A 12,025-nucleotide genomic window follows, 5' to 3' on the forward strand; every position below is an offset into this window, starting at 1 on the left:
TGGTATGGAAGATCACTTGATGTTAGCTATTTTAAGATATTTCAAAGCAAATTTTTCATTAAGAGAGGTGATTACATTAGCAAATTTGAGGCTAAGAGTGATGAAGGAATATTTCTTGGCTATTCCACCAATAATAAGGCCTACAAATGTTTTAACAACCGGACATAGAGAATTGTTGAGAGTGTTGATGTTCGAGTGGATGAATTTCCTGAAGTCTCAAAAGGAACCTGTTGGGAGTATTTAAAACTGAGTCAAGCTTATAGGCCCATTTCAAAATTTGCCCAGCATTTCCGAATGATTAAAATAAGTCAGTTTGAATGGCCTAGTTAGCAAGGGGGTAAAATGGAGCCGGTTGATTTTCAGAGGGTAAGGCTCGGGATTCATGTCCCACACTTTTCATTTGGCCTATGCAGTGATGTGCAACTTTCAGAATTCAGCTTGGATAAGTTTACTAGGTACCCATTTCGAGGGGTGAGCTGAAAGTGCATTCCAGGCACAAGTGCAAATTTTATTAAGTAGCCTACTTTGGGTGTTTGTATCTTTTGCCATGTTTATTATCATGAATAATTTCAAAATGGATTTAATTTTATGCATAAATGTGAGTCAACATGCAAAATTTCAAGTCCTTATGAATCTGTTTGCTCAGTTTTTAAAGCTCAATCCGTTTGTAGTTTGTGATGTTTGCACAAGTGTAAAAATGTCCTGGTGAGCGTCATGTCAGAATTTTTGTTCCGGGCTAATGTTGGTATAAATGGTGAGCTACGTTTCAAATTTCAAGGCTCTACCAATCCGTTTGATCGGTTTTCAAAAGAGCTCATTTTGCCATCAAATTCAGTTATCCACACTCCAGTGTTATATCAGTTAATGTAGCCGTTTTGGTGAGCGCGCTGTTTGCATCCTGTCAGTCTAGTGATTGAATTGAGAATTTAAAGATTTAATATGTACTTTAAGGTACCTATGTTTCAAATTTGAGGACCCACAGAGGTCGTTTGATATTTTTGAGAAAGGCATCATGTGTTGCTAGAACATTGACTTCATCAGGTCCGCAGTGTCGACAAAGCCAGTTAGCCATTTTCGAAAATTAATATCTCTTTGCTCAAGACTCATCTTGAGAAACCATTTGGTAGATGTCATCCTTGTATATCAAAGTACATGCCTGTCAGATGGCGAGCTCCAAAAAGGTGTTTTGATAGGTTTGAAAATTACGTCTTCGCGATTAAATGCGAAAATTGTGGCGTAATTGCTTGAAGGTTGTAAAATGCGGATTAATGATCCAAAAATGATGCTGATCATTTCTGGAGGTATGTTTGAGGTCCGTGAAGCATTCCAAGGGTCAGTTGCATGAAAACAAAAAAAAATTTAGTCGGACCCACTTTGGGGCCCGACTTGGCTCATGCCTGTGTTTTATTTTTAATGGCGAAATTTTCTTTTTTCTCCTGGCAATATATGTATATCCATATTGGCTCAATTGCAATTTGCCAGTTGGACAGTGAGAGAGACTCCAACACCAAATGCAAATTCGAATGTGGCGAATTAGAAATTTTTGTTCAAGGATGCTGTTGATGAGACTCTTCAACTTGGAATTAATGAAAGTTATTCTCTTTATTTGCCTGTGGGCGATGAACACTCAGTTATTCAAGGTGCTTGTTTGGAGGCAAAGATTGTGTATGGTGCATTGTGTGGCTTAGAGACATTCAACCAATTGCGTGCATTCGGCTTTATGACAAATAATGTAGAAATCATCAAACAAATAATTGATTCCATGTCATATGCTAACCTCAATGTGTTCCATTGGCATATCGTGGGTGAGGAAATGAAACCTTTCAGCCAATACCATACTTGCTGGCCTCCTCCTTGCTTGTAAATTGGAAGCCCCATGTGACTGCTGTTTAGAGAAGAGTGTTTAAATTCTATGCAAATGAGTGATATAATGCTCCCCCCCCCTCCTTGCGTTGAACATTCTATAGAGAGCAGCATTAAAACCAAATGCAAATGCTAACCAGAGACCTCCCTCCATGTGATAGGTGAGTTACAGAAGTAAAAATGTGGTGGAGGAGGCGTTGAAGTTACCAGCAGGAGCAGATTCTAAATTTCCAATCCACTTCAGCAACCCTCATGTGCCCTCCCATCTGCTGCAAGTAAATGCAATGTGAATGGTGAAGGAGCTGCGTAGAAAATCCAAGCCAATGCAATGTGAATGGAGAAGGAGCTACAGGGGGATGTAAGGCAAGTGCTCCAGTGCTAGGATGGTGTCTTCTCTCCTTCAGCATGAATAAAGCAGCAACTCCACTCCCACGTGATTGTTAGAAAGAGGCATTAAAACATATGGTGGAGGAAAGGAAAGTTTAAACTTCAGCAAATAAACCTCCAGCAACAGAAAACAACACAATCAAATTCAATGGCAAATGCAAAATGCCCGTCACATTCCCAACAGTTCATGTGATATGCAAAGGGGGGAGATTGAAACCATAAACCAAATGAAGATTGGCGATGTGTTATGCAATGATGTAAAGCATGAAATCCACAACCTTTGCCCGTTTCCTCCTTGGCATGGTGTTTGGAAGGTGTTTCAAACTTCCAGGCGAATGCACTCAGCTGAAAACCTTCAAAAAAAGTGCAGCTACAGGCAAATCACTTTAATCCCACATTGGCTGGGAAGTGGTATTTTTTAATCTTTATAACCAAAAACACACAATAGTAATATGTCTAAGCCATAAAGGCTTTTGATGGATGGTGCCCGATGGCGCCCAAGGTGGGCCCACATGCGAGCATGGATCTCAAGGCGATGGAGGAGTTGATTGGATGGTGACCAAGTGGACCCCATGCAGGCACGCTTCGTGAAATTTTGCAGAGGAAGGTCGGCTTAACGAGTGAGCAAGTTCAAGATGGATCGACGGTGCGCGCTATTTCGCGAAAGGAAGATGCACGCAAGTTACACCCTGCGAAATAGAGAAAGTGAATGAGAGCTATCCATGTGTCGTGATAGGTGGCAGTCCAGTGGTGCTGAGGTGGTGTACACGTGGCGGCCAAGTGGCAGTGACAAAGCATATGACATGGCAGTGATGAGGTGTCATCCTAGGTGGCGTCCGGTCAAACCCATCGACCAATTAGAGGCCGCCACATGGCAAAAGCGTCAGGACCAAATGGAGGCAAAAAATCAAAATTAAAATGAATAAATGATATAGTTCTGACTATATTAAAATTCGAAATATTTAAATGACTGAGCACAAATGGGAATTAATTCGCCCAGGGTCTAAATTTTGGCCAAAATATAAAGTATTATATATCGCCGGAAAGCTCTCGGAGTGAGGAATCTGATTATGAGGTTAATTTTGAAAAAAGTGGGATATTTTGGAGGCAGTTTCCATGGGAACAAAATTCAGTTAGAGAGGAGACACTTGGCAATTCAGTTGCAGATTTGATTTTCTTCCCTCCTCTTTTTATTCCGAATTCTTCTCAGTTGTAAAGGTTCCAGAAATTTGGAAAATGCTCCAGATTTGATGGCTTCCATTTTCTGAAGATCTTGACCCAAGTTTGTAAATGCTTCTGTTTGGTTTCAGGGTATAGAGATTGCAGTGCACTGTTGTAAATATGGTTTTAATTGCAGGTCTTACTTATGTCAGGCATGAGTAATTTCCCACAAGATTGTCTCTGTGATATGTTTTTTCATTATTATGAATTCAATCCTCAAGGAGGATGAAATTTTTCATCTCAAGAAGATTGTATGATTGTTCGTAGGCATTCTTCAATGAAGAGTTTAAATTCTATAGTCAGTCATAAATAATGAAATATGTATCCAGATCTGATGAATTTGTGAATGAATCAAATAGTGCATTAATATAAGGTATTGATGCATGAATATCTTGTTTAAGGAAAAAAAACTTGCATCAATGATTCATATTTGTAGTTTTGTGAGTGACTCTGCTGCCTAATGAACAAGGCACTAGTCTTTGACAGATTTGGGAATGGTCTCAGATATACATTTTAAAAGACAAATCTATTTCCCTTTATGTTTAGGGGTTAATGTTCTATCCTTCCAAAGCTCTATTTCACCTATTATTTGTATAAGATCCAGCCCATCTATACATGTTACCTAATTTGGTGAGCTTGTGGAATGGTTTGTCTGCTCATTGTTGATGCAGTCTTATGTTTGTGATTGTTGTATTCAATGCATCAAAAGGGTGTCCCCCCCTAGGTCTAGCTAAACCTGAAGTGCAAGAGGATCATTAGGATCCTATGTTATGTTGTCCCAGCCCTAAAGTGTTTCATTGATTGAGATTGGCTATCTCATAGATAGATTTACAGGTGTCTTGGGTTATCACTTTTGGTGAACAACAGAACCAATTCAAAGAAAAAGGATGAAGATCCTTGCATTTTGTTTTTGGAACCAAAAACTGTGAAATCTAAAATCGGCAAAGCAAATTTTGATGCACTAGTTCAACTGGAACAAATAAATTCAGAAGAAGATGATGACAATGAAGAAGTTGAACCTGAAGATAACGAACATGTTATTCCTAGATATGTGAGACTGAATCACAATCCTAAGCAAATTATTAGAGATAAGGATGCTGGAGTGCTAACCAGAAGAAGAATCGAAGAGAATTCTTGGATGATCTCCACCATTGAGCCAAAAACTTCTAAGGAGGCATTTGGTGATGATTATTGGGTTAAAGCTATGGAGGAGGAATTGGATCAAATTGAGAAGAACAAAACTTGGACCCTAGTACCTCGACTCGTAAATAAGAATGTTATAGGAACTAAATGGGTATACAGGAACAAGTTGAATGAAGATGGTGTTGTAGTTCACAACAAGGCAAGATTAGTCTGCAAGGGTTATGTTGTTCACCAAATCTGGTTAACCCAAGTTCACCTGCAAATCAATCTATGAGAAAGGCAATCTCAATCAATGAAACACTTTAGGGCTTGGACAACATAACATATGATCCTAATGATCCTCCTACACTTCAGGTTCTGCTAGACCTAGGGGGGGACACCCTTTGATGCATTGAATCAGACTCATTTACCCACATATGACAGCATCAATAAAAGTAGATGGATCTCATAAGAGATCAACAACAAGTAGGTTACTATAGATGGGCTAGATCTACACATATAACTCAGCTATGTTTGAGCATGAGATAGATGAAACATTTCAAACAAAACATAAAATAAAGATGTTCTGATTTGATTTTAAATTGTTGTTCAGACAATCCTTCAACATTGTAAAAGACTAGTGCCTAATCCTGGCCACAGAGTCATGCATAAAACTGGAAGAGAGATTCCAATTACAAGTTACTTTCCACATTAAATTTTCATGTATTAATGCCTTACATTAATACAATCCTCTGCTCTATCACAAAACCATACTTACATATCCAATATACACTCAAAATCATTAATACTGGGTTTCAGGATTTAAATTCTTCCTTGAAGAATACCGAAAAGGCAAACACTACACTCCTAGAGAAGGCTAAAAGAGACAATTCCAAATTATCCTTGACAATATGAAATTGAATGAATCTGAATACATTTTTGGAGACAATTTCATGGAAAATCACACATGCCTTGCATATGTGTAAACCTACAAACTGAAACAAAACCTACAACAAAGACAACACTGAAAACCTAGAATAAACACAATGTTATTTGCAAAGAATTGAAAACTGTCATCACTAGAACTTACAATTTCAAATTTCTCCCTTGGAGAAAATCTTTCAAAAACTGGAACCCCTACAATTGAGAAGAATTGGGAATAAGGAGAAGGAAAAAGATCAGAATCCATCAGAACATGCCAAGTGTCCTTTTTCCATAACTGCAAGAATATCTTCTTTTCTTGCCATGGAAACTACTCTCAAAATATCTTAGATCTGTTGAAACTAAATCCATAACTACATTACTCATTCTGAGAGCTTTTCGGTGATATATAATACTTGCATATTTGGCCAAAAAATACCCCTCTGGCGACTTTAATCTTGAAAGCAGATCATCATTTAAATTTTTTGAATTTCTCTATAGTTTCAACTATGCATTTAACTTTGATTTTTCACCATTTTTTGGCCTGACGCCCTGACACGTGGCAGCTTGTGATTTGCCCATGCTCCACTGGGATAACACCTTATCGCCACCTCAATAGTTTTTCCACTTGTCTGCCACTTGTCTACCACTGGACTACCTCGCGGACCGCCACCTATACGCAACTTGTCCACCACATCACTCAGACCCCCAGCTCACTTGCATGCTCTTTAACCTTTTGCCATTTCATGAAGAGTAACTGGTGTGCATCTTTGCTTCACAAAATGCCAGTTGTTGATCATCTCTGAACTTTCTCACTTGTTAATCCATTCTTTCTCTGCAAAATTCGCCTACCTCGGGAACCAAGCACATGTGGGGTCCACCTAGTCACCAGTTGTCTCTTCGGATACCTCAGGATTTGCACCCATGCACGTGGGGTCCATTGGGTGCCCAACCAACACCTTGCATCAAAAGCCTTCAAGGCTTTGACACTATGGTAGTGTGGAGCTTTATATTTAAATACCACAATATTCCTTTGCCTAGCGAATGTGGGATAAATACTTTTTGCCTGGGAATGCATTTGAAGGGTTTTTTGAGACTTTTAATGGAACCTTTGCATCCACCTAGAAATTTTAATGCCCATCGCCATGTAGGAAGAGAGGAAGTCAAAGGCACTGCACCTACCAAATGCAATTTGATTAAATTTTAAAATCTTTTCACCCATACTACAGCTCACGGCAAGGGAAAATGCTGTTAAAATCAATGGAGATTGGTTTCGCAGCTATCAATTTGCATTTGCAGAAACATTAAAATGCCTTCTCCACACCATTGAAATGGGTTCAATGCCTTCTAATGCATTTGTTGAGGTTTATAATGGCTCATTTGTTAACCACGTAGGAAGCTACCATTGCAATTTGGTTGAAGTTTTAACTCCTCTCAAACTCTCATACCACGCAGGAGAGAAGAAGACTAGTTTTACACATGCTATCATTGCATTAGTTTGAATATTTCAAAACAATCTTTCATTTCCATGTGCCATAGGGAGGATGGAAATGGTTGCTTGCCAAAGAATTTGCTTGAAAGTTTCTATGTGTTTTGCAGAATACCACATGCAGAAGAGGAGTTTAGTAGAAGGCATGGGCATAAGACCTACCATTGCATTTGTATGAAGATTTTAAAACCCTCTCCAAACACCACGTTGCCTGTTGCTGCTATCATTTGCTGCAGGTTTTGAATAATTTCTTAGCTGATTTCAACACAGGGAGGATGCTGGTAAAATCGTGGCACTTTGGCAATACATCTGCCGATTTCATTTTTTGGCATAGAAAGTCAAAACCAGTGCAAACTACAGGCAATTACAACTTTGGCACATGGATTGCAAAGAGGAGTTTCTAAATTAATTTGGCCAATTGGATTTGCCGGTAGTCTTGGTTAATCAATTTCACCAGCATCAAGTTTCAGATTTCATTCTTGTACAACCTCAAATACTATCTTTCCTTGATCATGAATATACCTTCTTGTTATATCTCGTTCAATCGTATTGCCTCCATTAGTTTGTTCCCACAAACAATGAATACCTTCTCCAACAGAAAGGAACACACTGTGGACAATGAGCTCCCATTTTCAAAGGCAGTTTGTTCGTCCTTTCCCAGCAATTTGCCCATCAATAAGCACCTCAGAAGAATTTAGATTTTGAAGCTTTACAATCCCTAGGGCCACATTTTTATATATTCAATAGGAATTTAAAGTAGTATCATCTTTTTTAATCTCCATACCTTTATGCATCATGATGCCACATACTAAGAACATTTTTGCCATAGAACCAACACTACAAGGGCATGAGCCAGGTTGGGCCCCAAAGTGGCTCCAACTAATTTTTTTTTGTTTTCATGCAATTGACCTTTGAAATGCCTTGGGAACCTTAAAAATACCTCTGGAATTGATCGACACCATTCTCGGATCATTAATCTGAGTTTCAAAACTTTCAGGCACTTGCATCACATTTTTGCATTTAATCGCAAAGATGTAATTTTCAAATTGGTCAAAACATCTTTCTGGACTTCGCCAACTGATAGGCATGTACTATGATATACAAACATAAAATCTACCAAGCAGTTTCTCAAGATGAATCCCGAGTGAAGAAATATTAATGGTCAAAGATGACCAACTGGCTTTGTCAGCACTGCGGACCTGATGAAGTCAATGCGCAGGCAACTCATGATGCCTTTCTTAAAAATATCAAACGATCCCCATAGACCCTCAAATCTAAGGCATAGGTACCTTGAAGTATAGATCAAATCTTAGAATGCTCAGTTTGACCAAAAGGATGAATAGGTGCAAATGGTGAGCTCATGAAAATAGCCACATTAACTGATGTAGCAATGCAAGTACGGAACACTGAATAAGGTGGCTCAAGAAACCCTTTTGAAAACTGATCAAATGGATTGACAGGATCTTGAAACTAGAAACATAGCTTGTCTTTTATATCAAAAATAGCCTGGAATAAATATTCTAATATGATACTCACTAGGGAAACTTTTACAAATGTGCAAAGCGAGGCTCTGACTAACAGCTAAAACAGGGACTTGTCAAAAACACAAACTGCAAACGGATTGAGCTTACCAAACTAAGCAAATGGATTCATAAAGACTTGAATTTTTTTATGGAGGCACACTTTTATGCATAGAATTTAGTCCACTTTGAATTTAAACATGATGATCAACATGGCAAAAGTTATAGGAGCTCAAAGTAGGCTACTCAATAAAATCTACATTTGCACCTAACATGCACTTTCAGCTCACCCCTTGAAATGGGTACCTGATAAATTGATCAAAACTGAAATATGAAAGTTGCAAAACACTTATAGGCCAAATGAAAGGTGTACGACACATTTCCCAAGCCTTACCCTTTGAAAATCAACTGGCTCCATTTTACCCTCTCTCTAACTAGGCCACTTGAATGAGATTAGGTGCCTTTCTGAAAGTGAAAAAGAAAAATTTTCGAAATGGGCCTCTCAAATTACTCAAATTTAATGAGTCCCAACAGGTTATGTGCAAGAAGAGGGAGAATATTATGGTGAAACTTTTGCACCAGTGGAAAGAATAAAAGGTGTTAGAACTTTACTTGCATTTGCAACCCATAAAAAGTTCAAGGTATATCAAATGGATGTTAAGTCTGCATTTTTGAATGGGATATTGGAAGAAGAGGTATACATAGAGAATCTAGATGGTTATTCTTTGATTGATGAGAAAGACATGGTATGCAGATTGCATAAGGCTTTATATGGATTAAAGAAGGCACCCAGAGCATGGTATGAAAAGCTTCATACACATCTAATGAAGATAGGCTTTCTGAGAACCAGTGATGATAGTAACATATATCTCAAGTCTAAAGGAGATGAAATACTGGTCAATGAAGTATTTGTTGATGATATTATATTTGGAGGTAATGATGTCATGAGAAGCAGTTTTGCAGAAGAAATGAAAAATGAGTTTGAAATGTCTTTAGTAGGGAAAATAATTTTTTTCATAGGCTTGCAGATACATCAAATGAAGAATGGTATTTTCATTACACAGTCTAAGTACGTGAAAGAGGTTTTGAAGATATTTGGCATGAGTGACTGTAAACCAATTGGAACACCAATGGTTAAAGGTTGTAAGTTGTCCAAGGAAGATGAATCTAAGTCTGTTGATGAGAAGAAATACAGGTCAATGATTGGCAAATTGCACTATGTTGTTCACAACGAACCGAACATAGCCCATGCAGTTGGCATAGTTTCTAGATTCTAGAAGAATCCTAAGGAGACACACCTGATAGCAACCAAGAGAATCTTTAGATACATGAAAGGAATTGTTGATTATGGATGATGGCATCCATATGGAGGAAACTTTGATTTGAAGGCATAGACAAATGTTGATTGGGCAAGAAATGTTGATGACCGAAAAAGCACAACTGGTGGAGCATTTTTTCTTGGAGGAAGGCTTGTTTCATGGAGTAGTAAAAAGCAAAGTTGTACTTCACAATCTACTGCTGAAGCTGAGTATGTTGTAGCTTATATGAATTGCACACAGGCTATTTGGATGAGGCGCATTTTGGAAGGTTTTAAGATAAAGATTTCAGAACCTATAAATATTTTGTGTGATAACACAAGTGCCATTAATATTTACAAGAATCCTGTTTTGCACGCATGAACCAAGCACATTGTATTGAAGTATCATTTCTTGAGGGAAAAAGTTCAAAGCAAAGATGTTATCTTAGAGAATGTTTCTACTAAGGAGCATCTTGCAGATATTTTTACCAAACCTCTACCTAAGACTACTTTTGAGTATCTTAGAAGTCAATTAGGGGTTGTCCATCATGAAGTTAGTTGAACATGATGTTGACTACATCAGTCCCTGAAACACTTGCAGAATTTTACAAGGGTTGATGTAGAAGTGGATGTATTCCACAGGGGGAGTATCAAGTTGCAGTATGTTGTTGATGCACAGTGAAAATTTGATATTACATGTTTTACTTTCAATTTGGCATTGTTGTCAAAGGGGGAGAAGAATTATGTGATAATGGGAAGGAAAAACTAGTGAAAGACTAAAGATAGAGAGAGCATGTGAATACTTGGTAATGTAAACCAGGATTCCTATCATAACAACAAAGAAATGGTGTTGATACTTGTATTGCCATCAATGCCAAAGGGGGAGATTGTTGGCATTTGCATTAAGATTGCATTAATGATATGTTATGTTGTCATCGATGTCAATTAAACCGATAATGATATTGCTGATATTGTTGTTATTGTTGATATTGTCTTGTAATCAGTAGGAAGAGATTTGTGAAGGTTATTGTAAACCGATATGTAAGTTTGTGAGTTGAACCAGTAATTCAAGTAAAAGGTTAAACCCTTTCTATGTTATGTAACTGGTAAACCCTACTAGTTGTTTTTGTTAAACCCTAACCAATTAAGGTTGTTGAATTGGTTATGTTGGTTTATGATATGATGTTGAGCGATAATGATAGTGACACATAAGGTCATTGTATGAAGACAAGTTCAAAATGTTTTGGCATGATTGTTTATCTAGGGAATGAACAAAGTGTATTGCATCTAATGCAAAGTGAGTGATGAGTTACTAAGCTCGATGAAGCAGTAATCAAGGAGCAATTGTGGTTTTATTGATTGATGTGTAGAGATTGGTATGAAATCCAACGGTCATGCTTGTACCGACTTGTTTGTAATCTCGATGAGAGGATTAGATTTTTGTTTGTGTTACCGACCTAATTGATTTGTATTTAAGGTATATGAAGTTGTTTTGTTTAGTGTTGGAAAGAGTTGACAGAAATCAGTTGAGTGTGTGATTGCCAAACCGAAGAATGAGTCTGCAGTTTGAGTAAAGGCAGATAGAAGCTTAAATGGATCTAATCAAGAAAATTTAGTGATATTCAGACAAATCAAGAAACTCTTATTATTTTCTAACAATTACAACAGAATTGAAATCCCCTAACTAGGTAAGCTCTAACAAGCTTGGTTACTTATTAAATCCTCTAACAAGGTGGTCCATTAGATTGGATTTTCAAATCCTCTACTGAGGTTACTCCTTACAAGGTATTTGCTTCTAACAAGGCATTTGTAGTCAATCCCTTAATCGGGTGATTCCTAATAGGATTAGTTCTTAACAAGACTTTTGTAAAAGCTTTAACAGGCTTGGCTCCTAACAAGGAGAACTTTAGAAGAGTTCAAATATTATCTTTTGAGTATCATCTCACTGTGGTTTTTACCTATTTGGGTTTTCCACATATAAATACTTGTGTCATGTGGTGAATGTTTTTGTGGTTATGATCTTATAGATGATTTGATTAACTGTTTAACTATTTCTAATAAGTCATGATAACTGAAAGCATTGAGAGATGAAGTATTGGCATATGATAAAGCATTTGGATGTTTACAAGTTAAATGTTGTTTACTGTAAAGTTGTTGTAACACTCAATCGGTATTCTTATGAGTATTGATCTTGACAGTGGTATT

The sequence above is a fragment of the Cryptomeria japonica genome, chromosome 6 (genome assembly GCF_030272615.1).
Source record: "Cryptomeria japonica chromosome 6, Sugi_1.0, whole genome shotgun sequence".
Lineage (NCBI taxonomy): Eukaryota > Viridiplantae > Streptophyta > Pinopsida > Cupressales > Cupressaceae > Cryptomeria > Cryptomeria japonica.